The sequence below is a fragment of the Spinacia oleracea genome, chromosome 6 (assembly GCF_020520425.1).
Source record: "Spinacia oleracea cultivar Varoflay chromosome 6, BTI_SOV_V1, whole genome shotgun sequence".
NCBI lineage: Eukaryota > Viridiplantae > Streptophyta > Magnoliopsida > Caryophyllales > Amaranthaceae > Spinacia > Spinacia oleracea.
The window spans coordinates 96,163,646-96,181,241 of NC_079492.1; positions in this window are offsets into that span (position 1 = coordinate 96,163,646).

Consider the following 17,596-nt stretch of genomic DNA (forward strand, 5'->3'; position numbering starts at 1 on the left):
AAGCCATTTGTAGCTACGGCCCAACGCGGGAGACCATCATAATAATTAGCCCACGCTAGAACCCGTGCTTGTGAAAAGGCCGCTACCTTAGGTGGTACCGTATCAGAAAAGGGGATAGTCTGCCTTAAACCATATTGACGCATGACTCGGAAAGGGAAAATATAAATGGGTCGAGATAGCCCCAACAAGGAAACATAAACCGATACATCAGAACCCCCCGTCATAGTAGTCAAACCCCACCATGGTACCACCCACTTAATAGAACAAATGCCATAAGTAAAAAAGGAGGCCCATTCGGCCTCGTCCTGGCCTTGGTGCAAGTATTTTCGGTTACCCAAGGCTATAGGGCGATAATGTTTAGGATCGGCAGGAGCTTCCAAGAGTCTAAGCCGTTCCACGAGCCAAATCTGCAAAAAACGGGTACGATCAAAAAATAATAATAAAAGAAAACGGTTCCTGGGGCGCAGTTTCAACGCCCAGGACCAGGCGCCGAAAATTCCAGCACCCAGCCTTGGGCGCTGAAACTCAGCCCCAAGGCAGGACGAATAAAAAAAGTGTATGCCAAAAAAATGTGTATACGTGCGCAAGAAAAAAATCGATTACCCGCAGTAATAGGGGGCTTCCCTTAAAATGTTCAGATTTGGCGTCCTTCTTCAGCTCATCCGCACTCAGCAAAGTCTCGGCAACAACCAACGACATAATAGAATAGCAACTTTCCATCTGGCTAATCAAGGGGATCAACCTTATGTCACCGAACTCACCATTGTTATTCGACAGCAAATAATGATTCAACAAGCAAAACACAAGGGCTCGAATATTCAATTTTTGTTCGGTCATATTCTTACTAGGCCTAAAGTGGTGTTTTACAAGTTTTGCCAAATTAACCTCATCACCTACAACAACTTCAGCAAGCATGTTAGCATCTAGTCCTAGGAAAGCCCCTGTGATTATTTTACTCTCTTCGATAGTGCCAGGAGTGGCAGGGGTAGCATTAGTAGGATAACCAAGGATCGCAGCAAATTCATCTGGCAAAGGACATATTTCGTTGCCCCGAACGACAAAAACATGATGATCGGAATCCCAAAAGCTTAGGGCTGCGTGCAGAAAATTATAGTCAATGTTAATTTGTTGTAAGCCTAAAAGTGCCTCTAAGTGGTATTCTTTCAATAAAGCCTTTTCTGTAGGATTAAGGGCCCGTAGCCAACGCCTAACAGCCCGTTGGAGTGAGAAAGTGGGAATTGACATGACAAAAGCAGGGAGTAATTAAAACACAGCAAAGAGAGAAGGAAATTGAGAGTGATGGAAAATAAGGGACGTATCTAGCCCCTATATATAGCTGAACGCATCAAGTGACATCCTGATCCCATTCGGAAACGCGTTAAGAAATCCGAAAGTCAAAATTCGCCAGGAAAAGACTTTTAGCGCCCGAAGCTGGGCGCCGAAATATTTAACGCCCAGCCTTGGGCGCCGAAAATGCAGCCCAAGGCCCAGATTTCACAAAACGCGGAGCAGGAAAAAAGTTAAAACCGTGTTGCTAGACACGAGGCCCTATGAACAATTAAGATCAAGCCCAAAAGCACCTTTAAATAGCAAAAATGAATGGTAAAACTTGGTCGAAACTTAGACTTGTCTCAAGAAACATATATGTACACTTTTCAAAATAAAAAATATCAAGATCATTCTTCGAAACACCAAAAAATGTTGCTAAGTCGTTGGTTTCTCAAATAAAAAATGTTTGTCTGTTAAAAGATTAAATCGGGTCAAGCTAAACTGAATAATATTAAACCTTGTCGCCCGAAGACTGAAGTAGCACCCCATGACTTCGCCAAAGTAGCACATCACTATGAAAGGGTCGCTCGCACATACGAGCTCGACCCCAAACATGATTAAAAGAAGTTATGACGTATGCGAAAAATGACCAGCAAAGCCCGAGTGCTTGGGGGCTCGCAAAAGTATACTCCAACAGAGAGCGCGCAATCAAAATCACATTCCCGGGCTGCGCTATACGCCGCCCCATGTTTGGATGATCTCAAAGGAACAAGTTCGACCTCAGAAAAGGGCCGTCATTAACATTTGTACATAGTCCTCTGATCAAAGACCAAGTAGTGGCAAAAATCGAGCCATAAAGACTAGCTCAAAACCACGAAAGCGTACAGTCGCAAGACAAAGGTCCATCTGAACACGTTGTCAGCCCACGTTCAGGTTACAACTAAATTCGAGCATCCCTCGAAAGAATTCGCTCTTGCAAGAATGGATAAAAAGAAATTCTAAAAAAGAAATCACAAAGAACAAAAGAAATAGGAACTTGCCCGTCTTCAGTTGGCAAGATCGCGTCACAAACCACGCGAGTTCCCAAATCGAAAAAACGAATTCAGGGATGTCCACCCTTAGCGGACAGGGCTCGCCCACCTTCAGCGGGCAGGGTCTGCGTCGCTAGACGCGCAGATCCTCAGTTTTCCAAAAACAAATTTTCAAAAAATTCAAAATGAAACAGGCTCGCCATCTTCAGCCGGCGGGGTCTACGGCACAAACCACTTAGGTCCTCATTTTCCAAAAAATAAACACAAAACAAATTTCAAAAACAGATTCGTCCACTTCTATCGGACGGGGTGTCCACCCTTAGCGGACAGGCTCGCCATCTTTAGCCGGCGGGGTCTGCGTCACTAACCGCGCAGGTCCTTAGTCGCTGCAGCGATAACCTTGATCGGTTTTCCCTTTTTCCAAAAATTAAAGGATCGGTTTTCCCTTTTTCCAACAATTAAAGGATCGGTTTTCCCTTTTTCCAAAAATTAAAGGATCGATTTTCCCTTTTTCCAAAAATTAAAGGATTGGTTTTCCGTTTTTCCAAAAAAGAACGATGTGATTGGTTTTCCGTTTTTCCAAAAAAGAACGATGTGCTAGATTTTCCTTCGTTTTACGTCCCATTAAAACAAGGGGGTTTTCTCGTTTAACTAGCCTTGAAAATGAGAATCTTTAAAAACATTTTTACCTCGTGGTTGGGCTTGGCCAGGCCCAATTACACTTTATAGCTTTGATTTCGAAAACATCCGTAGCTACTCCCAATGACAAAGTGAGGGAGTTTCTACACTTCTTTAGATCCTTCCAATGACAAAGTGAGGAAGTTTCTATACTATCCGTTGACAAATCCCAATGACACGTGAGGGATATGTCGACACTCCAAGTGATGACCCTTAAGTCAAATGTTATCACTCGGGGCTCGTGAGACCCTCGCAAAACAGGTCACATACACCATGGCTTGTATGACGCACTCCGTCTAGTACTTTGACCATCGTCTCATCTCGAGACTCAGTCAAAGTGGGGGCTAACTGTAGACACCTACTTTTGTCCCCATTCCCGAAAGGGAAGGTTCGATGATGAGAACGTAAATCTCCACTTGACAACGTATGTCCTATAAAATAACGAATCTCATTACCCCTTTTCATTTCACCCAAAACCTACTATTTATAGAAACCTACTATTTATGGAAACCTGCTAAAAATAGTAACTGCCGTAAAGGGTAGTTGTTAAAAGTGGAAAGTCATAAAAGATAGAAACCTGTCAGAATTAGGTGTTGCACTCCAACATAAATCCTAGATGAGATAGAAATTGCGAGAGAATCCTATTCCTAATATGATTCGAAAGTAAGAGTCACGTATTAATTAAAATCCTAACGAGCCTAGAGTTCGTAACGGGCCCAGACGCATCCCGTCACAAGGTTAATACGCACTAAAGGACTCAATTAAATCTCAAATACTCCGGATTCTAGGAATCCGAATTTGACTAAGAAAAACAGCCCAGACCCTATTTTCAACGCCTGTCTCTGGGCGCCGAAATCTTCGGCGCCCAGGCCTGGGCGCTGAAAATACCTGGTAGGTGTTTTTTCCTAATTCTTCGTGGATTAGAGTTCTGCAATTCTATCTTTCCACGAACTCTTTCCTATAAATAGACCCTTAAGTTCGACGTGAAACAACACACAACACACAATTATATTCTGAGTATTGACTCTAAACCCCTAAGCCTAAGCCTCACGCTGCAAAACCGATCACGCGTTCTGTCGCAATCGATCCATAAATCGAACAGAACGTATCCTGTCCCATAATTTGAGATTCGTTAAATAAAAGGAGAAATAGCAAAGTCAAAGTGGTTACTTTTCTAAGAACCGTGACGCACCTCTCAAGGGTGCGTCGTAATGTGTCCCTTTTCCATGGTTTAATTGCTTTCCTCGCCCTTTTATGAACTGTTAAACTAACTAAAATCTGATTGTTCAATCACGCTTAATAAATATGATATTTTTGGGAAATTGGATTATCATGCTAGGTCCCTTAAAACAATTTAAATCAGATAATCGAGTTCGAACTAGTACTATATGTTGCATATTATTAAAATCAACTCAGATTAGTTTAATAGTTAACGCATGTCTCTTCAATTATTTATGCTGAGCTGGTAAGGATATCCTGCCTCTGGAGTTATCGAAGAGCGAGTACTCCTCTCGGTAGTTACAGTCCCCCGAACCCTCAATCTCTACCCTGCGGGTGTACGTTGAGCGATCCCCACCACCAGGGATCACAAGGGAACCTACGGCCGTCGTGGTCAAACATAATTGCACTCCCTTTATGTCACGATAACCGGGTTTTGTCAGTTTTTCTCATTGTCGTTAAAAACTGAATGGCGACTCCTATATTACTAGTCAATTGGGTGTAAACTCACAGGAAATCCAATTACACTTGATTTGACAAAAAAGAAGCGTCACACCCACGAGGGACGAGGTCACGCATTAGCCTCGTGCTTTTTCGACCCCCTCACAGTGGCGACTCCACTGGGGATAGTGAAGGAAATACTCGTGCTTGTAGGTAATCAAAATAGCCGAAGGGTGAAACGATCCTACCCCGCGTTTATTTCCCAATCAAGTTGGGACGACCTGAAAATCAGCATATTAATGTGAACGGACAGAACCGCATAACGAATCTTGGCTCCCTTGGTGTTTCATCTTGGGAGTTGGGACTAAGGATACCCATCTCCAACCGGGGGGTGCATACGCTTCGAATGTTGTCCACTAAGGATACCCGATAACGACCTCGATAACGAGAAGAGGATTGAAAAATGGTCCTACAGCAAACCATGGGGAGAAAATACTTCTCCCTCGATCCTGAACCTTTTCCTGGCAAATTACCAGAAAAGTTCAGTTCATCTGACTTACCAAAGTTCAAGGCCACGGACAACCCCCGTGATCATCTACTGAGCTTTGTGAATACCATGAACTTGAAAGGCGTGGACAAGTCCATGTACTTACCTGCCTTTCCTTTGTCCTTGGAACCTGTGCCGCTCAAATGGTACTATCACTAGGACCCTAAGCTCTTCCCCACTTGGGAAGACTTTGTCAATGTCTTCATCAAGCAATACTCGTCAAACATGGATTTCCAAGTCACCATGCGCGAGCTGGAAGTCCTCTTCCAAAAGAAAAATGAGGGTTTCACAACCTACTTTGCTAGATGGAGGGACCATGCGGCCCAGCTAATCAATAGGCCTCCCGAAACAGAATTGGTCCAAAAATTCATTGACAACCTGGACCTGGCTTACAGACAACACCTTAGGTACCTGGGACTCGACACTTTCAAAAGAGTTTATGATGTGGGAATAAAGATCGAGGACGATCTCGCCAAAACCATACAGAGCAAACCCACATATAAGACCAACACCTATAATCGGGGTAACACATCCCAAGCCCAAGAAGTCCATGCTGTAGAAGAGGCTCCCGCCCGAAGAAACCCTGTAAGATGGGTCCGAGACCGAAAGTTTGCCCCACTCGGGTCAACTTTGGTACAAGCCTTTGAAAGACTAACCAATCAAGGAAAGTTGAGACCTATAGGCCCCACCCGTGACCCTCCTGTCAAAAATAAATATTGGGTCGAAGGTACTTACTGCAAATTCCATCAAGGAAATGGGCATGACACTGAAAACTGCTGGACTCTAAAACATACGATCCAGGACATGATAGAGGATGAAGTAATACCTCTCCCTAACGTTGGCAAACCCAACAACAACAAGAGCCCACTCGGCTCTTGTCACACCTCTCTCGACCAACCAGAGAATTTCGACCCCACGGTGTATATTACACGTCAAGGTGCACCACTCGCTGTGGTCCCTATGGATCGAATCGAGAGGGAAGTGTGCGGTGTGTGGAACGATGATGCTGAAGATATTTACCTATCTCAAGTCTCGGGCTAGGACTTCTTCACTGAAACTTGGCCCGGGTATGCTTTCATTGACACCACCCCTCAGGAGCCCGAGGTCGACAACCTCACTCGATCCGGAAGAATATACCAACCAGACATTCACCCACCTCCCATGGACGACGTCCCGGTTAGGCAAACTTCCTGAGAATGGACGGCACGCCACCGTCGCAGAAGTCATTGAAAATCCTCTCCTGAAACAACTAAAAAGAACCAAGGCTGAGATTACCATCTGGGATCTTATGTGTACTTCAAAGGAACATCGCGAAAAGCTTATTCGCTCACTTGACCTCATCTCAGTACCTACAGATATCACACCTGACTCATTGGTTAGCCACGTCACAAGAGATGCCGGGGAAAAGGCCATAGTTTTCACTGATAAAGACTTACCCAAAGAGGGGGGTGCTCACAATAAAGCCCTTTATCTAGTGGTTGGATGCAAAGGACAAAACATCCCCCTAGCGCTCGTAGATAATGGTTCGGCAGTTAATGTCTGCCCATTGCGAACCGCCCATTGCTTGGGGCTAGGAAGCGATGACTTCCAAACCTCCACGCAAGGGGTACGAGCTTATGATAACTCCCGAAGGCCTGTATTGGGAAAAATCAACCTTACCATACAAACCGGGCCTGTGGCACGCACCACGGAGTTTCAGATAATCGACATCAAGCCCACTTTCAACCTCCTCTTGGGGTGACCTTGGCTCCATGACCTAGGAGGTGTGACTTCTACCTTGCACCAAATGGTTAAACTTAACCATAACGGGGTAATACTAGAAATCCGCACCCCTCCTCTCGACGTCAGTTGTACTATGGTTGGAACGGCTGAAGCTGCAGACGACCTTTATGGGTTTCAAATGGAAGAAACAATCCAGTTCATCGAAGATTATGATCCAGCATTCCTAGACCCGCATGCATCTCGAGTCATCCCTAGAATGCTGTTAGCTCAAGGCTATTTTCCAGGAACCCCTTTGGGCATAAGGAAGAAGGAATGCACATACCATCCTCTTCCCGACAAATCTACTTCCTTTGGCTTAGGTTATGAACCAACGGAGGAAGATATTGCTGACCGCCTATCTAGGCTATGAAGGAAATAATGCCCTTGGTCCAAGTATGCATTCTATGTTAAGTCTAATAAGTGCGGTTCAGTATTAATTAACAAGTTAATAATTCAGTGAGATCAAGTGAGCTGAATGCCTAGCTAGAGGCCGCTTCAGTTCAAGTGGAATTAATGATATTAATCCACAGCTTACTCTTGACTGAACCCGTAGGGTCACACAAATAGTACGTAAACGGATCAAGTATTTAATGACATTAAATACTCTATCTATGGATATTCGGAATCGACGGATCTTGGTTTCAGTGGGAGCTGAGATCGTCACAAGCAAGAAATGAATACTCCGGAAACGATGATATTGCCGGAAACGGAAATATGGATCGTATCGGAAATATAAATATTATCCAAGTCGTAGATGTTGCCGGAAACGGAAACATGGTACGTATCGGAAAATATTATCGGAAATGGAAATATTGCCGGAATCGGAAATATTGCCGGAAACGGAAATATTGTCAGAATCGAAAATATTATCGGAATCGGAAAATAATTCCGGAAACGGAAGTATTAAATATTTTTTCGAAACGGAAATTGATTCCGGAATCGGAAATATTAAATATTGTTCGTATCGGAAATGAATTCCGGAACCGGGAATTTAATCGGAAGCGTATCGTACGAATAAGCATCGGACGAGGCCTGCCGGACGAGGGCCCAGCACGAAGCCAGGCCATCGCCCAGCAAGCCAAGCGCGCCACACGAACAGCCAAGGCCACGCCAGGCCCAGCGCAAGGCCAGGCCCAGCAGGCCATGGCAGCGCCCGCAGCGATGGGCTGCGAGCTGTGCTGCTGCTCGCGTGGGCCGAGCGGCCGTGTGGGCTGTGCGCGGGCATGGCCTGCACGCTCGTGGGTCATGCTCGTGTAGAGTTTGTGTTCACATACGAAACCTAAATTGTGTAGGATTTGTTTGATGATTAAATTCCTAATCCTAAAAGGATAAAATTAATTAATTAGAGTCCTACTAGGATTCTAGTTTAACTAATTAGTATCCTAATAAGATTCCAGTTCCTTTTCCATACCTCTATAAATAAGGGCCTAGGGTCATTATTTGCAGGAACGATTGAAGTATTCAAAGGGTAAGTTTTTGAAATAAAATTAACCATACACTTGCAAACACTAGCCGAAATTCCTAGTAACCTTAAGGGCGATTCTAGTTGGTCTAACTTGAGGCGGATCCGGACGTACTGTGGACTATCTACGGAGGGACGACATTTGGAGTCCTAAAGACTTGTTCTTGTTCGGTTCGGGCGCAGCTAGGGAAGGCACGCTACAAAGTGTATGCATCTATACTATGCTAAATGATTATGTGTAAATAATATGCTTTCCTGGCTTTATGGTTTTTCCGCATGATTTATGTATTGTCATATGTATCATAACCTAACAGGCTACGCCTTAACAAAATCAAACAAACCACCCTCCTTCCCCCGTATCAAAGGACCCTTAACGGGATGTTCGTTCGGGAAGGAGAAGAACACCCATGCTGTGATTTCCCTGAACCCTTCGTTCAGGATGGCTTGCTAAAACCCGGATTTGAAATTTTCCATGACTGCCACACCTTGGATGAGGCACCCCACCTCGCCAAGGCTAAAACAGCTGAAATATTGGACAACCAGGCTCTATGGACATTGTTTAACGAATTGAGGCCTATGGAGAACGAGACTGTGATGACTACCCTAGCTTTACAAGATGAAGGTTCCGATCCAACCCGGTTAATCTCTCCTGCATCAACACTAGAAGAGGTCGAGAACGGATGGGTGAAGACATATCAGTGGGTCAATGCAAAAGGAATGGAATTCAAGATGAGTACCGGTGAAGGACCGAAGTTTTATGAGACTAAAACCCAGGCTTGAGCCACATAGAGCACCATTAGTAAAAAGCGCCTAGTAGTTCTTTAGATTGATAAAAAAAATAAAAAATAATAGAGACTTTAGATGGTCCTAAGGCCCTTTAGAATATGGGTCAGTTTTATTTCAGTATGTTTTCCTTGCTTTCCGAATCAATAAAGGCGTAATATTTCTCCTAAAATTTTTATTCTAACACTAAATAAACACCAAATGTACTTGCAAAATACAAAAATAAAGAAGCGGCCCACTCTAGGCCCAACAAACAAAGCCCACTCGGTTTTGAAATAGTGCCATGGGAACCAATTCCCGAAACCCACAAAATGAACCACACTATCCCATTCACATCCCCAAAACCTAAAAAAACCAAACCAGTGTCATCATAAGAGCCAATCCATGCAACCCAAAATCAAAGGAAATTAAAAATTTAAAAAAGAAAAAGTTACCAAAAAAAGAGATTCATAAAACATAGATTCCATCATACCCTTCACTAACAACCCACCTCCAAAGCCTACACAAAGATCTTCATAAATTCCACACCCTAACTCCATTTTCAAAACTGTTTTGAGTCACCGATAGAAAAAATAAATCTGGACAAAAATGCGTTTCACACTAACAGTCAAAAAAACCTCCAAAATAGCCTCAAAATTAACTTTAAATACGAAGCCAAAATATCAAGGCACAAAAAAAAGGAATAGAAGTAAACGCAAGGACATGTGAAGCAAAGCGTCAAAAATTGACTGCCCAAGTCATTTTCAGCGCCCAGGGCTGGGCGCCGAAATTTCTGACGCCCCAGCCTGGGCGTTGAAACTATCTGCCTGCCAAAAGTTTCCTTTTTGAAAGTGCTCGTCATTTTATCCGCACACAACGGAAAAATAACGAACACTTGGGGGGTACAGTACGTATCCAAATAGGTTTACCAATAATATGGCTATACAAATTAGTCGAATTTTACGCAACCTATGGCAAAAAAAAAACGGCGATGAAAATAATGATAAATACTTCACTCATTTGACCAATTAAGTAATATGTTTCCACTTCAGGACATATCTACCGAAATCCGGCATACTAGAACTCATTCTAAAGCCAGAACTACGCGCGACCTGATTCTGACAAGATACGTAGGCAATTCTTACCAAGGATTCGGTCCAAATAATAAAAAATATATTCTTTGTGTAAAAAAGTGTTAGACATATAAAAGAGGAGAAACAAAATGAAAACTAAAAATACGCCTTTATTAAAATATAATAAGAAGGAAAACAAAGTGCTAGGAATAAAAAACAAACACAACTGAAATAAATAAAGGGCACCTACACCCTAGCAAGAACTACACTACTCTAGTTCTTCCGGATCATCAAATAAAGTCTTGTAGAGAGCAATGTTCTCAGGATCCACCCCCATAGTCTTCTGCGCTGCCCCAATGTCAATCTCCATAAGAACCGGCTCCTGGGCACTAACTTCCAAAGATGCCAAGGCTTCAGAAACATTCTCAGTTATAGCCCGCTCAGCCTCAAAGGCAGAAACAATGGTGGGAGAAGGATTATTATCATCAACTAGACTAGCCACTATTTCTACAGGCGGCTGAGACTTCCTAACCCATACATTGTTCCGGCGACGATCTCGCGAGAGCTTGCATTTCTTTTAACAACAGCAGGCCCCTTCGTGTTAGGCATCTTTTTAGGCCTGAAACTGGAACGGGGAGGAACTTCCTTTCGCTTTCGATCAGGACGAGCTTTCACAGTCTTAAAACTATAGGTACGAGGTCTGGCAGAATCAGGACCCTCATACTTAACACGAATACGAGGTATCAAAAGCTCATCCGGCTCCCCATTGCGAGCCTCGGTCCTCACATCTTTGTCATCGGAGCTCATCCACAACTTGTAGTTTTCAGAAAGACCCACGAAGCCATTTGTAGCCACGGCCCAACACGGGAGACCATCATAATACTTGGCCCACGCTAGGACCCGTGTTTGTGCAAAGGCCGCTACCTTAGGTGGTACCGTATCTGAAAAGGGGATAGTCTGCCTTAAACCATATTGACGCATGACTCGGTAAGGGAAAATATAAATGGGACGAGATAGCCCCAACAAAGAAACATAAACCGATACATCAGACCCCCCTGTCATAGTAATCAAACCCCACCATGGTACCACCCACTTAATAGAACAAATGCCATAAGTAAAAAAGGAGGTCCATTCGGCCTCGTCCTAGCCTTGGTGCAAGTATTTTCGGTTACCCAAAGCTATAGGGCGATAATGTTTAGGATCGGCAGAAGCTTCCAAAAGTCTAAGCCGTTCCGCAAGCCAAATCTGCAAAAACAGGTACGATCGAATCAAAAGAATGAAAAGAAAGAAAAAAGGTTCCTGGGGCGCACTTTCAACGCCCAGGACCAGGCGCCGAAAATTCCAGCGCCCAGCCCTGGGCGCTGAAACTCAGCCCCAGGAAAAAAGAAATATATGCAAAAGGGACGTGTATGCGCGCAAAGAAAATCGATTACCTGCAGTAATAGGGGGCTTCCCTTAAAATGTTCGGATTTGGCATCCTTCTTCAGCTCATCCGCACTCAGCAAAGTCTCAGCAACAACCAACGGCATGATAGAATAGCAACTTTCCATCTGGCTAATCAAGGGGATCAACCTTATGTCACCGAACTCACCATTGTTATTCGACAGCAAATAATGATTCAACAAGCAAAATACAAGGGCTCGAATATTCAATTTCTGTTCGGTCATGTTTTTACTAGGCCTAAAGTGATGTTTTACAAGTTTTTCCAAGTTAACCTTATCATCTACAACAATTTCAGCAAACATGTTATCATCTAGCCCTAGGAAAGCCCTTATGGTTGTTTTACCCCCTTCAATAGTGCCAGGGGTAACAGGAGTAGCATTAGTAGGATAACCAAGGATCGCAGCAAATTCATCGGGCAAAGGACATATTTCATTGCCCCGAAAGGCAAAAACATGATGATCGGCGTCCCAAAAGCTTAGGGCAGCATGCAGAAAGTTATAATCAATATTAATTTGTTGTAAACCTAAAAGTGCCTCTAAGTGGTATTCTTTTAACAAAGCTTTTTCTGTGGGAGTAAGGGTCCGTAGCCAACGCCTAACAGTCCGTTGGAGTGAGAAAGTAGGGATCGACATGGCAAAAGAAATAAATAATTAGAGCACAACAAAAGAAGAGAAAGAATTTGAGAGTGGTGGAAAATAAGGACGTATCTAGCCCCTATATATAGCTGAACGCACCCAATAACATCCTGATCCCATCCGGAAACGTGTTTAGAAATCCGAAAATCAAATATTACCAGGAAAGGACTTTCAGCGCCCAACCCTGGGCGCCGAAATGTCTAACGCCTGAACTTGGGCGCTGGAAATGCAGCCCAAGGCCCAGATTTCACAAAACACGGAACAGGAAAGGACTTAAGACCGTATTGCTAAACATGAGGCCCTATTGCAAGTAGGATCAAGCCCAAAGCACCTTTAGCTCCCAAATAAGCAAGGAAAAAATAGTAATAACATTGAAACTTGGTCGAAACTTAGACTCGTCTCAGAAAATGCTTATGTACACTTTCAAAAAAAGCAAGTTAAATATCATGGTCATTCTTCGAAACACCAAAAAAAATGTGTCGTCAAGTCATTGGTTTTCCAAATGAAAAATGTTTGTCTGTCAAAGGGTTAATCCGGGCCAAGCTAAAACCGGATGTCGCCTGAAAGCTAAAGTCGCACTCCACGGCTTTGCTAAAATAGCACACTACTATAGAAGGTCGCTCGCACATACGAGCATGACCCCAAACATGATTACAAGATGCAAAAAAAAAACAACCGACGAGCCCCAGTGCTTGGGGGCTCGCGAAAAAGTAGACTCCAACGAAGTGCGCGCGATCAAAATCACATTCCCGGACTGCGCCATACACCATATCATGTTTGGATATCTCAAAAAAAATATATATATTGTTAAAAAAAATATACACAGTGTGGACCCACTTATAGGACACATCTAATCAGGAGATATTACAACCCACCAACAGGTTGTAATCACAAAAGCCCTTCTACATAGGCAAAATAAGAAATTCAAAATGGGCTCGCCCAACCTCAGCGGGCGGGGTCTGCGTCACTAGCCGCGCAAGTCCTCAGTTTTCGAAAGAAATAAAATCTTCAAATTTAAAATAGGCTCGCCATCTTCAACCGGCGGGGTCTACGGCGCAAACCACGTAGGTCCTTATTTTCAAAAAAAAACAAAATAAAATTTCAAAACAGATTCGTCCACTTCTATTGGACGGGGCGTCCACCCTCAGCGGACAGGTTCGCCATCTTCAGCCGGCGGGGTCTACGTCACAAACCGCGTAGGTCCTTATTTTCAAAACATCAAAACAGATTCGTCCACTTCTATCGGACGGGGCGTCCACCCTCAGCGGATAGGCTCGCCCACCTTCAGCGGGCGGGGTCTGCGTCACTAACCGCGCAGGTCCTTAGTCGCTGCAGCGATAACTTTTTTCGGTTTTCCCTTTTTCCAAAAATTAAAGGATTGGTTTTCCATTTTTCCAAAAAAGAACGATGTGCTGGATTTTCCTTCGTTTTACGTCCTATAAAAACAAGGGGGTTTTCTCGTTTAGCTAGCCCTGAAAATGAGAATCTTTAAAAACGTTTTAACTCGTGATTGGGCTTCGCCAGGCCCAATTACACTTTACAGCTTTGATTTCGAAAACATCTGTAGCTACTCCCAATGACAAAGTGAGGGAGTTTCTATGCACCTTTAGATCCTTCCAATGACAAAGTGAGGAAGTTTCTATACTATCAGTTGACAAATCCCAATGACACGTGAGGGATATGTCGACACTTCAAGTGATGACCCTTAAGTCAAATGTTATCACTCGGGGGCTCGTGAGACCCTCGCAAAACAGGTCACATACACCATGGCTTGTGTGACGCACTCCGTCTAATACTTTGACCATCGTCTTACTCCAAGACTCAGTCAAAGTGGGGGCTAACTGTAGACACCTACTTTTGTCCCCGTTCCCGCAAGGGAAAGGTTCGATGATGAAAGCGTAAATCTCCACTTGACAACGCATCTCCTATAAAATAAACGAATCTCGATTCCCCATTTCATTTCACCCGAAACCTGCTATTTATAGAAACCTGCTAAAAATAGTAACTGCCGTAAAAGGTAGCTTCTAAAAGTGGCAAATCATAAAAGATAGAAACCTGTCAGAATTAGGTGTTGCATTCCAACATAAATCCTAAATGAGATAGAAAATTGCGAGAATCCTATTCCTAATATGATTCGGAAATAAGAGTTACGTATTGATTGAAATCCTAACGAGCCTAGAGTTCGTAACGGGCCCAGACGCATTCCGTCATAAAATTGATACGCGCTAAAAGACTCGAATTAATCTCAAACTCTACGGATTTCAGGAATCCGAATCTGACTAAAGAAAACAGCCCAGACCCTATTTTCAACGCCTGGTTCTAGGCGCCGAAATCTTCGGCGCCCAGGCCTGGGCACTGAAAATACCTGGGTACGTGTTTTTTCCTAATTCTTTGTGGATTAGAACTCTGCAATTCTATCTTTCCACGAACTCTTCCCTATAAGTAGGCCCCTAATTTCGACGTGAAAGAACACAACAACACAAAATTATATTCAGAGTATTGACTCCAACCCTTAGCCTAAGCCTCTCGCTGCGAAACTGTTCACGCGTTCTGTCGCAATCGATCCATAAATCGAACAGAACGTATCCTGTCCCATAATTGAGATTCGTTAAATAAAAAGGAGAAATAGCAAAGTCAAAGTGGTTAGTTTTCTGAGAACCGTGACGCACCTCTCAAGGGTGCGTCGTAATGTGTCCCTTTTCGATGATTTAACTGCTTTCCTCGCCCTTTTTATGAACTGTTAAACTAACCTAATCTGATTGTTCTATCACGCCTAACAAATATAATATTTTTGGGAAATCGGATTATCATGCTAGGTCCCTTAATGCTATTTAAATCAGATAATCACGATCGAATTAGTATTACATGTTGCATATTGCTAAAATCAACTCAGATTAGTTTAATAGTTAACGCATGTCCCTTCAATTATTTATGCTGAGCTAGTAGGGATATCCTGCCTCTGGTGTTATCGACGAGCGAAGTACTCCTCTCGGTAGTTACAGTCCCCCGAACCCTCAATCTCTACCTTGCGGGTGTATATTGAGAGATCCCCACACCAGGGATCACAAGGGAACCTACGGCCGTCGTGGTCAAACATAATTGCACTCCCTTTATGTCACGATAACCGGGATTTGTCAGTTTTTCTCATTGTCGTTAAAAACTGAATGGCGACTCCTATATTACTAGTCAATTGGGTGTATACTCACAGGAAATCCAATTACACTTGATTGAATAAAAAGAATCGTCACACCCACGAGGGACAAGGTCACGCATTAGCCTCGTGCTTTTTCGACCCCATCACACTTGGTTTGATTTTTTTGTTTGGATAGTACTTGTATGGATTTGTACGGTTTGGAACTTGAATTTTGTATGGTTGTATGGTTTTGACCTTGAATTGGTTTGGAATTTTGAAGCTTGGTTTTTGTATGTTTGAAAATTTGAACTTGTATGCGTTGTGTGTGCCTTTGAAATTTGTAGCTATATGCATGCATGAGGAATTTGCGAAAAATTTGAAAAAAATTGCCCACTTTTACGAGTGTATATACCCACTATAAGCCCCCACTTTGATTGAGGTTTTTTGGTTAGGAAAAGCGAAAGTCAAAGTATATTCAACTTTTTCTATGCATATGCAGACTCGACTTAGGACGCCGATCTAGGACTTGAATGCTTGACTTTTGAATAAATTGACCCGAAATCTGTCCGAAGTGCTGACTCGGACTGCTTGAAATTGCGCGGCTTGCGGCTTTAGAATCTTGAATAATGGAGGTTGTACTCTGCTGTCCGAAGCACTAAAGGGTGTGTACTTGGAGTCATAAAGAAGGACGGTGGCCTCGTCCTTCGTTGCAGGCCCTTGCGTTTGGCGCAGGGCTCGGCGCCTGGCGCCAGTGTGCTGACATGCTTGTATAAATAGGGGGCTCGTCGGATCATTTCTTTGCAGCAATCCTTCCCTGCTTTCCTTTGCATACTGCTTCCTCACGAAAAAAAAGAGAGAATATGGCTTGTCTTTTGAAAATGCCTTGAACTCGTGGTTCGGTTCGCTAGGCAAATAGGAGAAAAGGGAGCTTGATGGCCTGCATCTAGGGGTGCTCGCCTCCTTTCGATTTGTAAAGCTTGATGTGCACTTCATTCTTGCTGCTTTGGAGGCTTGGGATCCGAATCATCATGTCTTTCGCTTCGGGAATAATGAGGTATGTCCCCTCCCTGAAGAATTTAGTGCTATATTGGGGTGGCCCATTATGCTGGAGCCATGCATGCCCAGTGTTGAAGAACACTTTTTCCTGGGTTTTGAAAGATATTTGGGCTTGAAGCCCCCACTTTTGAGTGTTGTTGTATATGGAAGAGGGGTGGTTTTGTCCCTCCTTGTGACCTATTTTGCTGGGCTTGATGTCCCCATGGCTTTCCGCTTGAGGGCTTTGAGCTTTTGTTGAAGGAAATAATGCCCTTGGTCCAAGTATGCATTTAATGTTAAGTCTAATAAATGCGGTTCAGTATTAATTAACAAGTTAATAATTCAGTGAGATCAAGTGAGCTGAATGCCTAGCTAGAGGCCACTTCAGTTCAAGTGGAATTAATAATATTAATCCACAGCTTACTCTTGACTGAATCCGTAGGGTCACACAAATAGTACGTAAACGAATCAAGTATTTAATGGCATTAAATACTCCATCTATATGGATATTCGGAATCGACGGATCTTGGTTTCAGTGGGAGCTGAGATCGTCAAAGGCAAGTAAATTAATACTCCGGAAACGATGATATTGCCGGAAATGGAAATATGGATCATATCGGAAATATAAATATTATCCAAGTCGTAGATGTTTCCGGAAACGGAAACATGGTACGTATCGGAAAATATTATCGGAAATGGAAATATTGCCGGAATTGGAAATATTGCCGGAAACGGAAATATTGTCAGAATCAGAAATATTATCGGAATCGGAAAATATTTCCGGAAACGGAAATATTAAATATTTGTTCGAAATGGAAATTAATTCCGAATCGGAAATTTTAAATATTGTTCGTATCGGAAATGAATTCCGGAATCGGGAATTTAATTGGAAGCGTATCGTACGAATTAGCATCGGACGAGGCTTGCTAGACGAAGGCCCAGCACGAAGCCAGGCCGTCGCCCAGCAAGCCACACGCATCAAACAAACACGCCAAGGCCTCGACCAAGCCCAGCGCAAGGCCAGGCCCAGCTGTGAGGGGGTCGAAAAAGCACGAGGCTAATGCGTGACCTCGTCCCTCGTGGGTGTGACGATTCTTTTTATTCAATC